Genomic DNA, 9,290 nt, shown 5'->3' with positions numbered 1-9,290 from the left:
GCGCTCCAACCAGTCGAGCACCAGCATCAATCGACATAAACGGGCACGGGGGGAGGATGCTCGAGAACACTACCTCCCCTATATAAGTTATTTGTCCGATTCTCAAGCAGCCGAAGTCTGGTCATCGAATCGGGTCAAAGACCACAACTTCCGACTTTACCCACAATGCAAGTCATCGAATCGAACATCGGCCCCCGAGTCGGACTCCATGCGTATGTCAGGTCATCGGACCCAAATTCCGCCTTCCTGCGCATGGCGGGCCATCAATATCAACTCGGTCATCGGACCCAAACTCCGCCTTTTTGCGTATGGCACGCCTTCAAATCGGTCATCGGACCCAAATTCCGCCTTCCTGTGCATGGCGGGCCATCAACATCAACTCGGTCATCGGACCCAAATTCCGCCTTTCTGCGCATGGCACGCCATCAACTCGGTCATCGGACCCAAATTCCGCCTTCCTGCGCATGGCAGGTCATCGGACACAAATTCAGACCTCGCCAATATGCCTACGTATCGAATCGGTCATCGGACCCAACTTCCGACTTCATCCATACTGTAGGGTCTTTGAGGTTGGCGCGGTGCGCTCAACCCAGGGAGTCGACCCATCGAAGCATACACCTCCCCTATATAAGCTATTTGTCCGATTCCCACACCTGTGTAGTTTGCACCTCTGACCAGGACATCGACCCCAACTTCCGAACTCGACTGCAACGACGGCACCAGCGCCTTGGTGCGCACCTTGCGACGCACAGTCCCAACATTCGCCTTCCTGCACATGGCAGGTCATCGGACCCAAATTCCGACCTCGCGAGTATGCCTACATATCGAATCGGTCATCGGACCCAACTTCCGACTTCATCCATACCGTAGGGTCTTTGAGGTTGGCGCGGTGCGCTCAACCCGGGGAGTCGACCCAACGAAGCATACACCTCCCCTATATAAGCTATTTGTCCGATTCCCACACCTGTGTAGTTTGCACCTCCGATCAAGACATCGACCCCAACTTCCGAACTCGCCTCCAACGACCGAACCAGCGCCTTGGTGCGCACCTTGCAACGCACAGTGCCAACATTCGCCTTCCTGCACGTGGCAGGTCATCGGACCCAAATTCCGACCTCGCGAGTATGCCTACATATCGAATCGGTCATCGGACCCAACTTCCGACTTCATCCATACCGTAGGGTCTTTGAGGTTGGCGCGGTGCGCTCAACCCGGGGAGTCGACCCAACGAAGCATACACCTCCCCTATATAAGCTATTTGTCCGATTCCCACACCTGTGTAGCTTGCACCTCCGATCAGGACATCGACCCCAACTTCCGAACTCGACTAAAAAGACCGCACCAGCGCCTTGGTGTGCACCTTGCAACGCACAGTGTCAACATTCGCCTTCCTGCACATGGCAGGTCATCGGACCCAAATTCCGACCTCATGAGCATACCTACTAATCGAATCGGTCATCGGACCCAACTTCCGACTTCATCCATACCGTAGGGTCTTTGAGGTTGGCGCGGTGCGCTCAACCTGGGGAGTCGACCCATCGAAGCATACACCTCCCCTATATAAGCTATTTGTCCGATTCCGACACCTGTGTAGTTTGCACCTCCGCTCAGGACATCGACCCCAACTTCCGAACTCGCCTGCAACGACCGAACCAGCGCCTTGGTGCGCACCAAAAGTGCGCACTTTTGGAGGGCACTTTTCTGCGCTCCAAAGGTGCGCACTTTTGGAGGGCACTTTTTGGAGGGCACTTTTCTGCGCTCCAAAGGTGCGCACTTTTGGAGGGCACTTTTTGGAGGGCACTTTTCTGCGCTCCAAAGGTGCGCACTTTTGGAGGGCACTTTTTGGAGGGCACTTTTCTGCGCTCCAAAGGTGCGCACTTTTGGAGGGCACTTTTTGGAGGGCACTTTTCTGCGCTCCAAAGGTGCGCACTTTTGGAGGGCACTTTTTGGAGGGCACTTTTCTGCGCTCCAAAGGTGCGCACTTTTGGAGGGCACTTTTTGGAGGGCACTTTTCTGCGCTCCAAAGGTGCGCACTTTTGGAGGGCACTTTTTGGAGGGCACTTTTCTGCGCTCCAAAGGTGCGCACTTTTGGAGGGCACTTTTTGGAGGGCACTTTTCTGCGCTCCAAAGGTGCGCACTTTTGGAGGGCACTTTTTGGAGGGCACTTTTCTGCGCTCCAAAGGTGCGCACTTTTGGAGGGCACTTTTTGGAGGGCACTTTTCTGCGCTCCAAAGGTGCGCACTTTTGGAGGGCACTTTTGTGCACTCCAAAGGTGCGCACTTTTCCTGTGCTCCAAAGGTGCACACCTAGGTGAGCACCTTCGACCACACCTTGTAGCACACCAAACTCTGACTTTCGACTTCATCCGCAATGCAGGGTCTTTGAGGTTGGCGCAATGCGCACAACCAGGGGAGTCGACCCATCAAACCCAACACCTCCCCTATATAAGCTATTTGTCTGATTCTCATACATGCGTAGCCTGCAGGAGCAATTAGGACATCGACCCCAACTTTCGGCTTCTAAACGAAAACAAGGTCTTTGAGGTTGGTGTAATGCGAACAACTAGGGGAGTCAACCCATCAAACCCAACACCTCCCCTATATAAGCTATTTGTCTGATTCTCATACATGTGTAGTCTACAGGAGCAATTAGGACATCGACCCCAACTTTTGACTTCTTAACGAAAACAAGGTCTTTGAGGTTGACGTAATGCGCACAACCAGGGGAGTCGACCCATCAAACCCAACACCTCCCCTATATAAGCTATTTGTCCGATTCTCATACATGTGTAGCCTGCAGGAGCCATTAGGACATTGACCCCAACTTTTGACTTCTTAACGAAAACAAGGTCTTTGAGGTTGGCGTAATGCGCACAACCAAGGGAGTTGACCCATCAAACCCAACACCTCCCCTATATAAGCTATTTGTCTGATTCTCATACATGTGTAGCCTGCAACAACGATTAGGACATCCACCCCAACTTCTGAATTCGTCTGCGTTGACCGCACCAAAGGTGCACGCCTTGGTGCTCACCAAAATCCGACTTCCGACTTCTTCTGCTATGCGGGGTCTTTGAGGTTGGCGCAGTGCGCACAACCAGGGGAGTCAACCCACCGAATGCAACACCTCCCCTATATAAGCTATTTGTCTGATTCTCATACATGCGTAGACTGCAGCAATGATTAGGACATCCACCCCAACTTTTGACTTCTTAAACAAGACAGGGTCTTTGAAGTTGGTGCAGTGCACACAACCAGGGGAGTCGACCCATCAAACGCAACACCTCCCCTATATAAAGCTATTTGTCCGATTCTCATACGTGTAGTCTGCAGCAGCGATTAGGACATCGACCCCAACTTCCGAATTCGTTTGCATTGACCGCACCAAAGGTGCACGCCTTGGTGTGCACCCTGGAGTGCACTTTGGTGCTCACCTCGGTGCACACTTTGGTGTGCACCTCGGTGTGCACCAAAGGTGCGCACCTTGGAGCGCACCAAAGGTGTACACTTTGGAGCGCACCACATAGGGTCTTTGAGAGGTTGGCGCAGTGCGCACACCAAGGTGGGTGTTGAGGTGCGTGCCGAGGTGGGTGGGTGCTAGGGTGCGCTCCATGGTGGGTGCCAGGGTGGGTGCGTGCTAGGGTGGATTCCAAAGAGGGTCATAGGGTGGGTGCCAAGGTGGGTTGGTGATATAGTGGGTTCAAAGGTGGGTACTAGGGTGGGTTCCAAGGTGGGTCACAAGTTGGGTGCCAGGATGCGTGGGTGTTAGGTTGGGTGCCAAGGTGGGCTCCTGCGTGGGTGGGTGCTAGGGTGGGTTTCAAGGTGGACGCGAGGGCGGGTGCCAAGGTGGGTAACAAGTTGGGTGTTAGGATGGGTGAGTGCTAGAGTGGGTGCCAAGGTGGGTGGGTGCTAAGGTGGATGCCAAGGTGGTTCACAGGGTGGGTGGGTTCTAGGGTGAGTTCCAAGGTGGGTCACAGGTTCAGTGCTAGGGTGGGTGTCAAGGCGGGTGTCGAGGTGCCTGGGTGCTAGGGTGTGGATGCCAATGTGGGTCATAGGGTGGGTACTAGGGTGGGCTGCAATGTGGGTGCCAAGGTGGGTAACATGCTCGGTGGGTTCTAAATTGGGTGCCAGGGTGGGTGTGCACCCACCTTGCCCGAGGTGGGTGCCAAGGTGCCAGTGTGGGTGGGTGCTAAGGTGGATGCCAAGGTGGGTGAGAAGGTGGGTGATAGGTTGAGTGGTAGGATGGGTGGGTGCCAAGATGGGTCACAGGGTGGGTGCAAGGGTGGGTAGGTGCTAGGGTTGGTGTCAGGGTGGGTGGGTGCTAGGTTGGGTTCCAAGGTGGGTGCGAGGGTGAGTGTCAAGGTGGGTCACAGGTTAGGTGCTAGGATGGGTGAGTGCTAGGGTGCAAAGGTGCCAGGGTGGGTGCTAGGATGGGTCGATGCTAGGGTGAGTGGCAAGGTGGGTCCACAAGTGTCAAGGTGGGTGCCGAGGTGGGTGCCAAGTCGGCGACTGCTATGGTGGATGCCAAGGTGGGTCACGGGGTGGGTGCCAAGTTGCTAGGTTGGGTTCCAAGGTGGGTGCCAACGTGGGTGCTAGGGTGCGTGGGTTAAAGGGTGTGTCACAACGTGGGTGCCAGGATGGGTGCGCACCCACACTGGCCAAGACGGGTGCGGGTGCAAGGTTGGGTTCCAAGCCCGGTCACAGGCTGGGTGCTAGGATGGGTGGGTGCCAAGGTGGGCACCAGGGTGGGTGCACCCACCCTGGCCAAGGTGGGTCACGGGGTGGGTCCTAGGGTGGGTAACGGGGTGGGTACTAAGGTGCGTGCCAAGGTGGGTCATAGGGTGGGTGCCAAGGTGGGCACCAGGGTGGGTGTGCACCAACCCTAGCCAGGGTAGGTCACGGGGTGGTTGTCGGGGTGGGCGTCAAGGAGCCAAGGTGGGTGGCAAGTAGCCAAGTTGCGTGCCAAGGTGGGTGTCGGGGTGGGTGCCAAGGATCCAAGGTGGGTGCCAAGGAACCAAGGTGGGTGTCTGGGTGGGTGCCGAGGTGGGAGCCAGGGTGGGTCCCAAGGTGAGTGCAAAGGTGGGTGCCAGGGTCAAGGTGAGTGCCAATGTGGGTTCCAAGGTGCCAGGGTCAGGGTGAGTGCCAATGTGGGTTCAAAGGTGCTAAGTTGGGTGCGAGGTTGGGTGCGAGGGTGGGTGGGTGCCAAGGTGTGCTAGGTGGAAGCCCGGGTGGGTCGGCATCCCATGGGTGTCGAGTTGGGTGCCTGATGGGTGCTTCTTGTCAAGTTTTAGTCGTCGGGACTCATTTCGAGCCTTAGAGGTCGTTTCTTGTCCGGTTGCCCTGTCTTCGACCTGGGAACCCAATTTTGGTCCTCGGGTCCCATTTTTTTTTGTCTCGCATCCCACTTTTGGCCTGTGGCCTTTTCGGGGTCGATTCTCGTTTTGGGCATCAGAGCATGTTTCTTCTCCTAAAACCCAATATTTGTTTATTAAGTCTCGGAACACATTTTTGTTCTCGTGGACCCATCATGGGTCTTGGAACGCATTTGTGGTCCTTGGGTCCCATTTTGCATCCCGAAACTTGTGTTTTGGTGCTTGATCCCTATTTTGGGTGCCCACCTTGCACCAAGTGCGCACCCGGGGCAAACCGAGCGCCTTGGTGCACCGGGGCAAGATCGAGCGTGCACCCGAGGCGCCCCGAACATGCACCAAGGTGCACTCGGCCCACATGTGAGCGCAGGTCGTTGCGCCCGAGGTGGTGTGTGGGCACCGCGTTGCAGACGGGACACTGCACGCACACGACGCCCCCTCCAGGTGCACGCACGTAGGCCGGGCCGGGTGCACACCCGACGCCCTAGCAAGGTGCGCGCACCCGGGCAGGGCTCACACTTGGCGAACGGGGCGCACTTCGCGAGGGAGGGTGTGCACCTCGACGGGGGTGGGTGGCCGGGGTGGATTCGCACGTGGGTCGCGGTTTGCTAAGTACACACTGCGACAAGCTCATAACGGGTGCGATCATACCAGCGTTAGTGCACCGGATCCCATCAGAACTCCGCAGTTAAGCGCGCTTGGGCCGGAGTAGTACTGGGATGGGTGACCTCCCGGGAAGTCCCGGTGTTGCACCCTTTTTTAGTTTTTCGCCGGGCGTCGCAATGCCATTTGAATAAACCTTTTGCCCGTTTGCGTTCTCGTCGGGGCCGGGCCGGGCCGGGGTGCGCTGCCCGCACTACCGCGCGCGCGGGGGCGACACCGAGCGCGCACCCGAGGCGCCCCGAGCACACAGGCCACGGTGCAACCCGGGCGTTGTGCGCGCACCCCGGTGCGCCCGAGGTGCTGCGCGCGCACCCAGGTGAAATCGGTGTGCACCTCGGCCAGTGCGCGCTCGGTCGAGTCGCGCACGTTGGCCAAGGTGCACGGTGATGTTTCTTACTCTAAGGTTCCGCACCAGACGCCCGGGACAGGTGAGCGAAGCTGGGCGGGGCCGGGTGCGCGGCCGGGGCAGGTGCACGCAGCTGGAGAGAGCTTTGGAGCACACTTCGGAGCGCACCAATGATGCGCTCCATTCAAAAGTTTCCTGAAAAGGCAAAAAAAGTTGAGATTATAGAATTTCCCACTTGAGAGATTGTAAAAAAAAAAAATTTAAAATGAAGGAAACGCGGGTGCCAAGGTGTGCGCAGCCCAGCCAAGGTGTGCGCACCAAGGCGCCCACCCTGGCGAAGGTGCACGCAAGGTGCGCACCCGAGGCAAACCGGACAATTAACCCAACTTTCGACTTCGCGCGCACCTTGGAGCGCACTTCGGAGCGCTCCTTGGTGCGCACCAATCTTGGGCACCTCGGAGTGCACCATGGCGCCCACCAAGGTGCGCACCCGGGGCAAACCGAGCTCCGACTTCGTGCGCACCTTGGAGCGCACGAAAGGTGCGCACCATGGCGCCCACCAAGGTGCGCAGCCCAGCCAAGGCGTGCGCATCAAGGTGCGCACCCTGGCGAAGGTGCGCACCCGGGGCAAACCGAGCTCCGACTTCGTGCGCACCTTGGAGCGCACAAAAGGTGCGCAACCCAGCCAAGGTGTGCGCACCCCGGTCAAACCGAGCTCCGAATCGTGCGCACCAGAGGTGCACGCCATCGTGCGCACCTTGGAGCACACTTCGGAGCCCTCCTTGGTGCGCGCCGATGTTGCGCACCTCGGAGCGCACCCGGGGAAAACAATGCAATTAACCCGACTTTCGACTTCGTGGGCACCTCGGAGCGCTCTCGGGTTCGCACCTCGGAGCACACCGAGGTGCGCACCTTTGATGCGCTGCCTTCACCAATTTCCAGAAAAGGCAAGAAAACATTGAGAAGGTGTGCGCACCGAGGTGCCCACCCTGGCGAAGGTGCACGCGAGGTGCGCACCCGGGGCAAACCGGGCTCCGACTTCGTGCACGCCGCACCTTGGAGCACACTTCGGAGCGCTCCTTGGTGCGCACCAGGGCGCGCAACCCAGCCGAGGTGCCCACCCCGGCGAAGGTGCACGCGAGGTGCGCACCCGGGGCAAACCGGGCTCCGACTTCGTGCACGCCATGGTGCCCACCGCGGCGAAGGTGCACGCGAGGTGCGCACCCGGGGCAAACCGGGCTCCGACTTCGTGCACGCCGCACCTTGGAGCACACTTCGGAGCGCTCCTTGGTGCGCACCATGGTGCCCACCAGGGCGCGCAACCCCGCCGAAGGTGCACGCGAGGTGCGCACCCGGGGCAAACCGGGCTCCGACTTCGTGCACGCCGCACCTTGGAGCACACTTCGGAGCGCTCCTTGGTGCGCACCATGGTGCCCACCAGGGCGCGCAACCCCGCCGAAGGTGCACGCGAGGTGCGCACCCGGGGCAAACCGGGCTCCGACTTCGTGCACGCCGCACCTTGGAGCACACTTCGGAGCGCTCCTTGGTGCGCACCAGGGCGCGCAACCCAGCCGAGGTGCCCACCCCGGCGAAGGTGCGTACCCGGGGCAAACCGGGCTCCGACTTCGTGCACGCCGCACCTTGGAGCACACTTCGGAGCGCTCCTTGGTGCGCACCATGGTGCCCACCAGGCCGCGCAACCCAGCCAAGGTGTGCGCACCAAGGTGCACGCGAGGTGCGCACCCGGGGCAAACCGGGGTCCGACTTCGTGCACGCCGCACCTTGGAGCACACATCGGGGCGCTCCCGGGTTCGCACCGGCGTTGCGCACCGTGGTGGGCACCTCGGAGCACACCAAGGTGGGCAGCGAGGTGCGCACCTTTGATGCGATGCCTTCACTAATTTCCATAAAAGGCAAAAAAAAAACGAGATTTTAAAATTTCCGTTTTGAAAGATAGTGAGAAAAAGGGAATGCTGGTGCCATCTTGAGCCCGCCCTGGTGCGCAGCCCAGCCAAGGTGTGCGCACCAAGGTGCCCACCCTGGCGAAGGTGCGCGCCCGGGCAATTAACCCAACTTCCAACTTCGCGCGCGCCATGGTGGGAGCGCACCCAACAACCGGGCCTGGGAAGAGCCAATGCGAGAAACCCCACCAAACGCTCTGACAAAAAAAGAGGGGGCGCTCCAGTAACCCCGCTTCGGAGCGCACCCTGGGCAAACCCAGCCAAGGTGCCCACCCCGGCCAAGGTGCAGGCGAGGTGCGCACCCGGGGCAAACCGGGCTCCGACAACGTGCACGCCGCACCTTGGAGCACACTTCGTAGCGCTCCCGGGTGCGCACCTCAGAGCACACCAAGGTGGGCAGCGAGGTGCGCACCTTTGATGCGCTGCCTTCACTAATTTCCAGAAAAGGCAAAAAAAAAAGGAGATTTTAAAATTTCCGTTTTGAAAGATAGTGAAAAAAACGGAACGCGCGTGCCATCTTGAGCCCGCCCTGGTGCGCAGCCCAGGTAAGGTGCCCACCCTGGCAAAGGTGCGCACCCGGGCAATTAACCCTACTTCCGACTTCGTGCGCGCCAGGGTGGCAACCGGGCCTCGGAAGAGCCAATGCGAGAAACCCCACCAAACGCTCCGACAAAAAAAGAGGCGGCGCTCCAATAACCCCGCTTCGGAGCGCAGCCGGGGCAAACCCAGCCAAGGTGCCCACCCCGACGAAGGTGCACGCGAGGTGCGCACCCGGGGCAAACCGGGCTCCGACAACGTGCACGCAGCACCTTGGAGCACACTTCGAAGCACTCCCGGGTGCCCACCGGCGTTGCGCACCGTGGTGGGCAGCGAGGTGCGCACCTTTGATGCGCTGCCTTCACTAATTTCCAGAAAAAGGCAAAAAAAAATGAGATTTTAAAATTTCCGTTTT

The 9,290-nt window shown here is 59.0% G+C and overlaps 1 non-coding gene across 1 annotated transcript; it reads left to right on the top strand.

The window, feature by feature from the left end:
* The first annotated feature begins 6,005 nt into the window (after window positions 1–6,005).
* On the top strand, window positions 6,006–6,124 carry LOC131863249 (5S ribosomal RNA). The gene has a single exon (XR_009362181.1). It is a non-coding gene; the product is annotated as a 5S ribosomal RNA (ribosomal RNA).
* The last annotated feature ends 3,166 nt before the right edge of the window (window positions 6,125–9,290 follow it).

This window comes from Cryptomeria japonica, unplaced genomic scaffold (genome assembly GCF_030272615.1).
Source record: "Cryptomeria japonica unplaced genomic scaffold, Sugi_1.0 HiC_scaffold_58, whole genome shotgun sequence".
NCBI classification, from domain to species: Eukaryota; Viridiplantae; Streptophyta; class Pinopsida; order Cupressales; family Cupressaceae; genus Cryptomeria; species Cryptomeria japonica.
Note: the sequence above shows the minus strand (reverse complement) of the source record. Positions and strands in the feature narration are given on the sequence as shown.